Raw genomic sequence first — 12403 nt, 5'->3', positions numbered from 1 at the left:
TTCTTTCCCTATAATACATGGCTAATAAATACAGGAGCTCAAGAGCAGCTCAGGGAGACTTCCCTTAGCCTCCCTCTCACCATTCTTGACTTGTAAAGTCTTGAGTAATCCTTTCTGCTGTCCTCAGCTTTGCTGGACAAAATCAAAGCTGAACCCACACATAACCCAAAACAAATAGGAAAACTATTGGAAGAGAAGAAAGTCCAGGGATATTACAAGGTTAGAGTCAACATACACAAAGGCAAGTGTTGTGTATGGTTGAGTTATCAACTTAAAAGTTTGCTTGTGTGTTTGCACTCCTATCCCTTGGAGTTCTTCCTAAATGAATTAATGTGTCTGGAGAGAGCATTTAGAGTGAATGCTTTGGTCAGACAGAGAAGTAGAAATGAAAGGACATCTTGTCATCAGGGAAACAGTTAAAATGCCCTCCATGCCCACCCTGAGTGAAGTTCTCAAAGAGAACTTTACTTCAATCTATCTATCTAGGATTGATAGATATTGGTCTATAGCTTATTGGTCTGCTTCCCCCATGCTGTTATATAAGTATGCTCAACTTAGATAACACAGAGACAGCATTCATCTCCTCACTTAAAGGGAAGCCTGTTGGACAGCTAGGATTTTACAAGTGCAAGAGACAAGTTACCCATGCCAATCAACACGGTCCTTCGTTCATAAGTATGCACCATCAACCAAGGATCAGCAGATATTTGAGGAAAACAAATAGCATTTTCCTTTAACCATTGAATTACCTTGTCACCTTTGTAGAAAATCATTTGACATTATTTCTCAATTCTACACTATGTTCCATTGATCTTTATGTCTACTTACTCACTAATACCAAACTATCTTGATATCTGTGACTTGAAGTCGTGTAGGCTAAGTGTTCCAACTTTGTCCTTCTTTTCAAAGATTAATTGGCTAGGAATTATGCATTTACATACAAATTTTAAAACTAAGCTTGTTAATTTCTACAAAATGCCTGCCAGAATATTTTATTTGGAATGCATCAAATCTATAAATCAATTTGAGAAGAATTGATATATATTGAGTCTTTTAATCCAGGAACATGGTGTATCTCTTCATTTATTTAAATCTTCTTTAATTTTTTTCAATAATGTTTTTGGCCCCCTTTGGTGAGGTGTATTTCTAGGTATTTCATGATTTAGATGTTATTGCAAATGAAGTTGATTGCCTTTTTTTTTTTTACTGCTGGTGTAAAAAAAAATACAATAGATTCTTTGTATATTAACATTATCTTGCACCCTTCTGAAGCTAACTTATTAATTTTACTAATTACTTTTGCATAGTTTTTGGATTTTGTGTACATATGGAATCATAGGGACTTAGGGACACTATTATTTTTTTTTCTGCTCCTTGTGCCTTTTATTTTCCTTTTCTTTCCTTTTCTATTCTTTGCTTTGATTTCTTCTTTGTTAAGTTTTCCAGGACACTAACACAAGAGAGAAAGTTTATCTTTCATCATTAAGTATTATGTTAGTTGTAGATGTTTTATATGCCCTCTATCAAAATGAGGAAGTTTCCTGCTATTCTTAGTGGGGTTTTTTGAGAGTTTTATTATGATTGGGTATTCAATTTGTCAATTTTTATCTATTGAAATGGTAATTTTATTTATCTTAGTTTGTGTATATGGTGCACTATGCTGATTAATTTTTGTTTAAACGGTTTTTTTTTTTTTCTTTTCTGAGAGTCAGAGAGACTGTGTGTGAGCAGGGAGGGTCAGAGAGAGAGAGGGAGACAGAATCCGAAACAGGCTCCAGGTTCCGAGCTGGCTGTAAACACAGAGCCCAACACAGGTCTCGATCCCACGAACCGTGAGATCATGACCTGAGTTGAAGCTGAATGCTTAACCAACTGAGTCACCCAGGCACCCATGATTAATTTTTGAATGTTAAGCCAACTTTGCAGTTGTGATATAAACCCTACTTGGTTATGTTGTATATAGTATATATTTGTACATATTGATGGATTGGGCTTGTTAATATTTACTTAAGGAAATTTGCATCCGTGTTCAGAAGATATATTGGTCTATTGAAGTCTTCATTAGGTTTAGTATTACAGTTTGTACGGCCATAAAAAATGAATTGGGCAGCATTCTCTAATTTTTTAAAACAAACAGTTCTCTCTTCTCTCTTTAGCAGTCAAGCTAAGGGTTGATCAATTTGTTGATCTTTGCAAAGATGTAAATTTTAGTTTTGTTAATTCCGTTAATTTTCTGGATGTCTTTTTTCTATTTTAATAATTTCTTTTTTTAATCTTTATTCTTCTCTTTCCTCTACTTACTTTGGATACATTTTACTCTTATAGATTCTTAAGGTAAAACCATTGGACATTGTCTTAGACACCTTTTTTAAAATAATCATTTTATACACTACTTTAGCTGTATCCCACAAATTGACATACTGTATTTTCACCATTATTCAATTAAAAATATTTTCTAATTTGTTTTGTGAGGTCTTAACTGATGCTTGGTCATCTTTATGATTGTTATTTTGAACTCTATATTGGGTGAATAACTTATTTACATTTTTATTAACACAGATTCCTGGAGATTTACCATATTATTTTGTTTGGAACATGTTCACTTTTTATTCATTTCCACTGACTTTGTATTGGTTTCTGTGCATTAGGTAAAACAGACATCTCTCCCTGTCTTTAGAGACTGGTTTCTTGTAGGAGATAAAACTTGTCTATCAGCCTAGCCCATGATCCTTGTTGCTTCTCAAACCTTTGTGATTGTCTAAGCCATCGTCTTTGTTTTTAGTGGCTCCCAGTACTTGAAGTTATGTCAGTACCTGTCAGTGTCCAAAGAGGGGATTATAGTCAGCACCTATATACAGACTTATTGGAAATCAGACCCTAAAGCAATAGCCGGGAAAATATGCAGTCAAACCCATTTTCAGGGAGAAGCTGGGAAATGGGCACTTTTGCCTGATTCCTCTGCACTGAGCCTAAGTTTATAACTGATGAAGGGTGCTCCTGTGCCCATTTAAAAACTTTTTTTTTCTTGTTATAGTTCTGTGGGATTCATGAATTCAAGTCCCATTATTATATATCAGAGCTGATCGTGGGGTCCATTTCCAGGATGGCAACCATGAAAGTAGAGGTGCTAGATGTGTAGAAAAGTTCCTCCCGGGGAGATGCTGATGACTTGTTTCTGTTGTTGGAGTAGGCCAGGGGTAGAAGATTAGGGAAATGTCCATTGGCTCTTTCAGGCTCTGGGTATGCTTCCAGTCAGCACCAAGATGTGTGCTAAATAGAAGTCATATCAGGCAGTAGCTTGTGAAGTATACAGTCCAACTCTTTCCAGGGAAGGACTGAAGATGGGTATTTTTGCTTGCTTCCACTGTGCTGAGCCTGGGGGGATATATATTCTGCTCCAGTCATCACTCACCTGTTTAGTATTACTTCTCTGTTTGCTATATATAGCCTTGTGCAACTCATGAACACAAGCCCTGTTGTTTTTCAGAACTGGGCAATAGGGGGGCTCATCTTCACAATGGTAGCCTTAAAAGTTGGAGCACTACAGGTATGGGCTAAACCCTTTGCTCCTTAGGGAGAAGGTGGGAGTTGGGGGCTCTCTCCTGATTGTTTGGTGCTATATCAATGGTGAGGTTTTTGATGAGTGTTTCTCAGGCTTTCCTACCAGTTTTAATGTGGGTATTTTCTGAGTCATCTGATGTATAGTAGTCACTAAACTAGTTTCTGGATTTCTTTCAAAGGGAATTGCTCCATGTGTAGCAGTATATTCAGTGCATCTACATGATGAGAGAAATTTAGGAGCCTTCTATGTTGACATTTTGGTCGACTGTAGTGCAATTCTTGTGCAGGTCTGCTGAAGACAAATCTTCCTTCTTTCTTTCTTTTTTTCTGAAAATGTCTTTATTTTGTTTTCCCAATGGACAAATATGTCACTATTATTCCCCTTATTTAATTGCCTATACTGTCCCTTCTACCTTCAGGGCAAAGCCACAAAAGAGAGGGAGGAGGGAGATCCTGGTTACTTCTCCAGTGTGACTACCTTCTATAGTATGCCTGCTTTTGTTTATTTTTTGAAACTCTTAAGTAGTTGTTGTTGTTGTTGTTGTTTTTTATAGTTTCCCCAGAGTCTACAATTGGTATGAAATGAAGGGTTGTACTAGACAGGGGTCATGTTACCATACCAGACACAAAATTTGTTCTTTAGTTTTTATATCTAACACAATAGCATCATAACTGTGATATGCTTGTTACTTTTTAATATTTTTAAGTGAAATTTATTGTAAAAGGTAATTAATTGAATTGTATACTATGCAAAATAGTGAGGTAGTTATATATTGAAATGTAATTATACATAAACAAGCATAATTTGTTTCAAAACAAAAACAAAAATAGAGAATGTGCATTTGAGTATGTTATTCATTTTTAAATTTTAGAATAATTTTAATTCATGTAAGACAAATATCTTCTCATTGTTGTTCTTTTTCTCATTTTTTCTTGCATATGCTAACATATTGTTTTCATCTAAGTGAAATTTAAGAGCACATTGTTACATGATCATTGTTTCATTCTTCATATAGTATTTTTAAAAATTTATTTCTGAGAGAGAGAGAGAGAGAGGCAACATGAGCAGGGGAGGGTCAGAGAGAGAGGGAGACAAAGAATCCAAAGCAGGCTCCAGGCTCTGAGCTAACTGTCATCACAAAGCCTGATGCGGGGCTTGAACCCATGAACTGTGAGATCATGACCTGAGCCAAAGTTGGACGCTTAACCAACTGAGCCACACAGGTGCCACTATATGGTATTTTTAAAAATATCATTGGATATTGTCACTACCTTGCCTGAGACTCTTCAGTAATGTCCTTTACAGTTCATTATAATGGGTTACCTGGTGGCTTAGTCAGTTAAGCATCTGACTTCAGGTCAGGTCATGATCTCATGGCTCATGAGTTTCAGTCCTGCATCAGGCTCTGTGCTGATAGCTCAGAGTCTGGAGCCTACTTCTGCTTCAGATTCTTATCCCTCTCTCACTCTGCCTCCATCCCCCCACTCATGTTCTGTCTCTTTCTCTCTCAAGAATAAATACACATTTAAAAGATTTTTTAAAAATAAAGTTAATTATAATGATAATATATAATAATTTTAAAACTAGTTTTTAATGTGTACTTATTTTGAGAGAGAGAGAACATGAACAGGGGAGAGAGGAGAGAGAATCCCACGTAGGCTCTGCACTGTCAGTTTGGAGCCTATCATGCGGCTCCCTCCCACAGACTGTGAAATCATGACCTGAGCTGAAATCAAGAGTTGGATGCTTAATTGACTGAGCCACCCAGGTGCCCCGGAACAATTTTTTAAGTGGTAAGTAACATGTCAGCATTTTATTTCATCTATTCTTCTAAATCTAAGTCATAGAAATGTTAAATACATATTTAGAGAAAATGACAGTATCTGAACTTTAGCTACTGTAGAATGAGTCTTCTCATTGCACTTAGGAGAAATATAGCCTCAGTCAATGTAGTAGTTAGAATAAGTTAGATTTTGCTGGTTAACAAGCAACCAGAAGTTCTATATTAAAAATTAAATGTATATTTAGAACTAGATATTACTTAAGTTTTCATCATTAAATAGTTTGGGAGCCGGCTTGTGTGAGAGAAACAAGATGGCACTGAACAATGGGAAAATGGTTAGAGGGATACATGAAGGAGAGCACTTGGAGAAATACTACTTGCTGGCTACATTTTTTATTAATTAATTTAACATTATTATTATTATTATTTTATTTTACTAAGAATGGCTCTGAACCCTGAATATAAAAGCAAGGATATTTCCTTTCTTTTGTTCCTAATTGCCCTAAAGTTGTAGCATCTGGGACTCTCCTGAGTAAGTATTATAACTCTGCCATTTTATAGGTAACTGCCTTTTTAAATCTACTCTTTGACCCCAAGCAATATTTTTTTCCAAAGCAGTGTTTTTAATAGGATTTCACATTTTAAGATTTTACTTGAAACAAATTAGAGTTATACATTTGAGATTTGGAGAGAGTCCACACAGAACTTGCATCCAAGTGACATCTGGCATTTTTCTTTCTAGTGTATATAATTTGTTGAAGCTCTCTCTTTTCCATGAGTCCACTGTAAGTTATTCTACATTCTAAATGTTCTGGCTTAATGGCATGACTAATTCTCCATGTATTTGCTCCTATATATAAAGGAGAGAAAATCATTATTTTACTAACAACTATTTAGTATACCAACAACAATTAAGAGTTTAGAAGAATATTACTTTAAAAACTATTTGAAACTCAAACTATTATATGTAGAATAATCTATGTGATTCTTTCTATTTGGTGGAAGATGTTATAGCATATTAAAAAGTTTAAAAGAGTTCTGTTTCATTGTTTAGGTAACAGTGCACGAATAAATTTCTATCTCCAAGGTCCTACAGTGTTATGGTTCTGTGACCTTTGGTTTTTTAAATGATATTGTTGTTAGCACGCAACAATAATAGCCCAATGTCAGTCATAAACTTCATGATATGCATTCATAGAATCTACCACTCTGACTAAAACACATATGGCCTCATATTAAAGAAGACAGTTAATGCCAAAGAAAGATGACAGATGTCCCTCAAGACCTGTGTTCAAATAATGGTAGATTCAAAGCCAGCTCAGCATTTCCAAGAGCCTGATATTTCATCATGGCTCTGTCAACACAGCTTGATCAATGTCTTCAAAGGAAAGGGAGAGGCAAACAGATGATTAACTTCAAGCATTTGTCATTGAGACCAACTTGGAGCAGTCGTAGGCAGTGTGATGGATGTCACAGAGAAACATCTTTGTATCTGCCAGTCAAATGGAGTAATTGTGAATGTATTTAATGATACAGGCAAATCCTCATTTCTCACCTTCTTCCCTGAATTTTCCCGGGCATTGTTAATATTCTGCAGTGCCAAGATGATATAGCCAGGAAAGGGGAGTTAGGGACACAGAAGGAAAAAAAAAAGACTTCTGTGTTTGGATTTTCCAAAGACCATTTTCTCTTCCTTTTTCATTTTACAAAATAAACTACCTACATGTATATGATTGGACAACAAATATGTTGGAAAAAATAGGGATTTTGATTCAGAAGACATGGGTTTGGTGCCCCATTCTGCCACTCACTAGATGTGAGACCTTCAGCAGGTTATCTACATATTCCAAGTTTCATCATTCTCATCAATTAAAATAGGAATAATAAAGCCTGCATCATAGGATTTCATTAGGATTAGTGTAGATGCAAGCACCTGGCACATAGAAAGAAAGGCTTTATAAAGATTTAAAAGTAAAACACATACAAGTGTATATTTGTATATATAAACACACGGAAAGAAGGACAGGGGATTCTTGTATAACACTTTTTCTAATATAAAACAAGCCAAAAGAAGGGCTATTCTCAGTACCGTTTTTATTAATAAAATTCAAATAGTCACCCATAACTACACACACACACACACACCATACATATATGTATATTTTTGGTAGTGTTGTTATCTTCACTGTTACACATATACTGCACTAATTAGTACTCTAGCAGAAAGAGTGTCAAAACTAATAGTCTGTTTTATTTAAGAAAACATGCTGCTAAAAAATAAAAGAAAGTAAAAAAACATACTGCTGTACTGCCTAGACTTTGCCATCCTTTTGAAGTAATTAGTTGACTTTTAAAATAGTATAATATAATAATGATATTTATAAACCATAATTCTTTTAGCAGATAATTTTTAGTTCCATTAGTGACTAAAAAATATTACTTGATATATACTTGGCAAGATGAATAGTTTCTTCTTTGATAATTTAATGGCTGTTTGAGAATAATTTGCTTCTAAATGATTAAATACTTTTCTGTAAGACCACCCCAGATGGAGGGAATGATTCCTTTAGTAAAGATGCTGGCCTATGTAAGATTCATTTAATTCAGGATTATTGGGTTTCTTATCTCATCCCTAGGAAGTGGTGTGTACTAGATGTCAGGAAGTACAGTCTTTGTCTGTGGGTATGGAAAATAAATCCCTTAACCCTGGAATTAGCTGACTACAGTGCTCAGTGGGTCATGGGTAAAAGAGAAAGGGGAAAGGAAAATGAAAATATAGGAAAGAACAGGAATGTGTATGCACCCATACAGCCACACACACACTGTGAAAGACAGAAAGATGACCACAGAGGTACAAATAGTGGATAGTAAGAACAAGTCTTGATGTTTGAAATGTTAGAATATTAACCTTTCTTAAATACCACATACTCTTCTCATAGCTCTTATTTTCTTTTGAGAAACACATTGTTTTTAAAGGAAAATTAAATAGAAGATCTTTAAGCACAATAACTCATCAGATCCCACTTCTCAAATGGGACTTGGGGAAGTTGGTTGGGTGTGTAATGATGTATCACTTTCTTGCAGGCTGCAGTGTAGGGAATCATGGAAGTGATGTGAAGGGAGCCTCTCTTAAAGGAACTGAGACCATTCAGATTCCCCATATGACACTTCTTGCTATGTGGTCATGCATATGAGATGATTCAAGACGTGAAGGCACTGGATAGAAAGGGAAGACACCTTAAGAAAGTAGAAATGCAAAGCAAAGTATGGAGCATAGAACCTGAAGGAATGCCTTATACATAAGGAATGTAGCCTAAGGGCTATTCTGGTTGGAACAGTGGCCATAAGGCACAAATGTGCCTGTACAAACTTGACAGCTGTCTTATCTTTCTTTCTGTTCCTGCGGTGTCTCATCCTTCCTGGGAACAAAACATGGAGAAACTGGCTTTTCTTTTCAGGCTTACTGTGAAGGATGGGTGATTTCATTTATCTCCCTTTCCCATGGTTTGTAGGCTGCACCTATGTTGAGGGAGTTTTATCCTGTGACACATCTATTATCTAGAACTGGATGAATGAGAAAGATCAGTGTTGTTTGACTGCATTCATGGATAAGAGAATTCCTTGCATTGGAAACAATCATCTTGTATTGCTTGAACTCCCATTTGTTGATGAATTCTTGAAGTCAATTATCTTAAATAGCTTTGTGTATCTTAGGGCTGAGTGTGAGACTACAGTATGTTTTCTAAGAATTTTATCATTCTTTTTTTCATATACATGCTTAGATTTCTGATTTTCTGGCAAAACTAGCTTGAATATATTGTGAAATACAGAGTAAAGAAAGCTTACATCTGGAGTCGGTGGTTTGAGGAGTCAGCTCTTGCCTCAATTTCATACAAAATTTCTAAAAGACAGTACTGGAATATCACCCAACTTGCTGCCTTCAGTGACACTTTTGTTGTTTATTGCCTTCCTAGATTAGTTTAAACATATGAAACCTAGAACTAAAATGTTTGGCAAAATATTTGTATTATAAAGTCTAGGTTAAATTCCTTCAAACCATATATATTTACATAGAAAAAAATCTTGTTTGATAAACTACTCAAGCCTATAATTCTTTCTTTCAATAATACCATTCCCACTCAAAAAGCAATTAGAAACCTCTTTGAATACACTATAGTATATGATTACATATATGCATATAAAATATGTATATATTTTATACATGCATACATATATGTATATATGTATAAAGTTATCTTTTACTGACTGTGTGTGTTTGTGTGTGTAGAGGATATTAAAACAGGGCTTTTCATTCCTGTGAGCTGAAGCCCTAATGCAAAATGCTGAAATCTAACCACAAACAACTGTCAGTTGCTGCAGCAGATTTGCACTGGCAGAAAAACAAATGTAACTGTTGGGTCAATCAAATAAGATTTTCTTTTCCCAGTAATACTGAGGGAAGCTGGTGCAGTCAACAAGAGTCCTGAGGACATTTTATGGAGGTGTTAGCTTCTAGATGATAACAGGGTAGACATTTGTGGATGTCAATGTCTGAGTCAGCAGGAACCCATCGGAATCTCAGGAAGCACAACTGTGGAACCCACTCCCCACATTAACATTATACATATACATATGAGACTGGGGCACATCTACAGACTATGCCTAATGTAATCTGGATGTGCATTGAGAGGACCACCTCGTCTGAGCTAGGTATTTTTATCTTGTAGATCTCAGGATCATACAAGGTGACTGCTGAGTAAAACAGAAAGCAGAACACTCATGCATGAACACATCTCTCATTTATCATCCTTGTCCTCTCCAGGCTGAGTAATCCTGGTCCAGGTAAGCTCCTAAACCTAACAGTGGCAGAATAGGACTGGTTATCCAGAGCTCTCTGGAAGTTAGATCAGTCACAGGGCTTCTGCTTCAACCACTAATGATGCTATACTTATTTCTTCTACTCTTTCTCTAGCTTGATGGCTTATTCTTAGACTTCACTAGTTATTTTCTTCAGGTGTATGAACATTTGTGTGTGTGTGTGTGTGTGTGTGTGTGTGTGTGTGTGAATGATTCAGAGTCTTATTCCCTAGTAGGACTAGGCAATATCTAACACCTTCCTATTGTTTCTCCATCCCTTCATTATCCAAGAGATTTATTCAGCTGAGATAGGCCAATGTAGGCTGGCGCACTGAGTAGGCTGGGGGAGTCCCGTCAGTCAGTCCCCTCAGAATTAAAGTGAAATGAAGGAGCCCAATGCAGACAATTTTTAAAATAAAATAGGTGATAGTCGGGGCGCCTGGGTGGCTTAGTCGGTTAAGCGTCCGACTTTCGGTTAGGTCATGATCTCGCGGTTCGTGGGTTCGAGCCCGGCGTCAGGCTCTGTGCTGACTGCCGGCTCAGAGCCTGGAGCCTGTTTCAGAGTCTGTCACTCTCTCTCTCTCTCTGACCTCCCCTGCTCACGCTGTCTGTCTCTCTCTCCTAGAAATAAATAAAACATTAAAAAAAATAGGTGATAGTCATCCCAGTAATCTTCAAATTTTTACCTAAATTCATCATCTGGTTAGTGTTGACAGTTAAGGCATTAATTCTTTAAAATAAATACCAAATGTGCAAATGCCTTCCTATCTTAGATGGATAACTTGTTGAGCAAACATTGAGGAATTAAAGGTAATTTTGGATAAATTTGAGACCTAAACTTTTAACAAAAATCCCTAATGGTATAGAATCAAAACTATTAAAGTGATCTTATTGATGTAATTTAGACATTTTTATAATTTTAGCTGTAAGTAGTGGTCTGTGTTTTTCAGGACAGCATCTCAGTAAGACAATAATAGCACTTATTTCCAGGGCAGTTTTCAGGCATGAATATTGGCTTGTATTCTCAACATTACTCCTATCTCTATGCATTCTCACAGTTTGCTAATGTGGTCCTTGGACTCATCTCCCCTCCAAAGTAATTTCCTCCCACTTTCAACCTCTGGGTATCTCACATGGGTTGATTGTTCATTATCCATACCAAACACCTTGGTAAAATATTTGTACTCTTCCACTGAAGTGAATCAAGCTACAAGGCCTGTGGAGAAAGGAAAGGGGAAAAAAATGAGACAAGTTGGCACGCACAGCTCTTCCATTGTATGAATTTCATTTTAGACACTCACCATAAACACTGAATGGGTCAAAGGCTGTTAATATTTGAAAAGATTTTCAGCTCTTTCAATATCTTCTGACATTTTTTATATTAAAAAAGCAACAGAAGGGCAGTTATTCACGTGATTTTTTTCCTCTTTAGCAATGACAGTTTTGCAGAGCTGGCCCAAGGCAAATTGAAAAAAAGGAGGAAAATTTCTTTATTAGCCTTTTGGGTTTTGCCAGTGCATACTTTGTGACTTTGATCAGTTGTATACATTCCCAGAGTCTCAGGTTTTCTCATCTATAAAATGAATGTGATATTGCCTGTCCCTCAGGATTACAAATTCACTGGATAATTTGGGACCTTCTATTCTGTGCCATATTCTGGGGATGGAGGAATGAGTAAGAGATAAGAGTCTTGGCCTCCAGATGCCTACATTCCAATGAGAAGAGATAGGATATAAATAAGTAAGTAAAATGTATTGTTCATCAGATGATGATAAGCCCTTGAGAGAAAAATTAATTTAAAGAGGGGGAATGAGGTGGGCACCATTATGCAATGTCAAATACCCATATCAGAGATGCGTTCTGTGATAATGTGATCAAGGGATATTTGAGCAGATGCTGAGGAAGTAAGGAAACAAGCCATAGATGAAGTCCTTAAAGTATCTACTTGGTTTGGCATGAAATAATTTTGAATTCTTTCCCTGTCAGTTATGTCATTAGAATGTAAGCTCCCTAAAATCAGATATATTTGCCTGTTTTATTTATTGTTGTATTTTCAGCACCTAGAATGGTGTCTGGTATTCAGGGAAGGTATATAAATATTTGTTGAATAATGAATAAATGGACAAGCCAGTAAACTGGGAATAAGTAACAAGTGATTAAGTAACCAGGAAGTAACTGGGAATAAGTAACCAGAAGGAGAA

The sequence above is a fragment of the Hyaena hyaena genome, unplaced genomic scaffold, assembly GCF_003009895.1.
Source record: "Hyaena hyaena isolate Hyena2069 unplaced genomic scaffold, ASM300989v1 scaffold_1686, whole genome shotgun sequence".
NCBI lineage: Eukaryota > Metazoa > Chordata > Mammalia > Carnivora > Hyaenidae > Hyaena > Hyaena hyaena.
The sequence above is the reverse complement of the archived record's forward strand: the minus strand, read 5'-3'. Positions refer to the sequence as shown.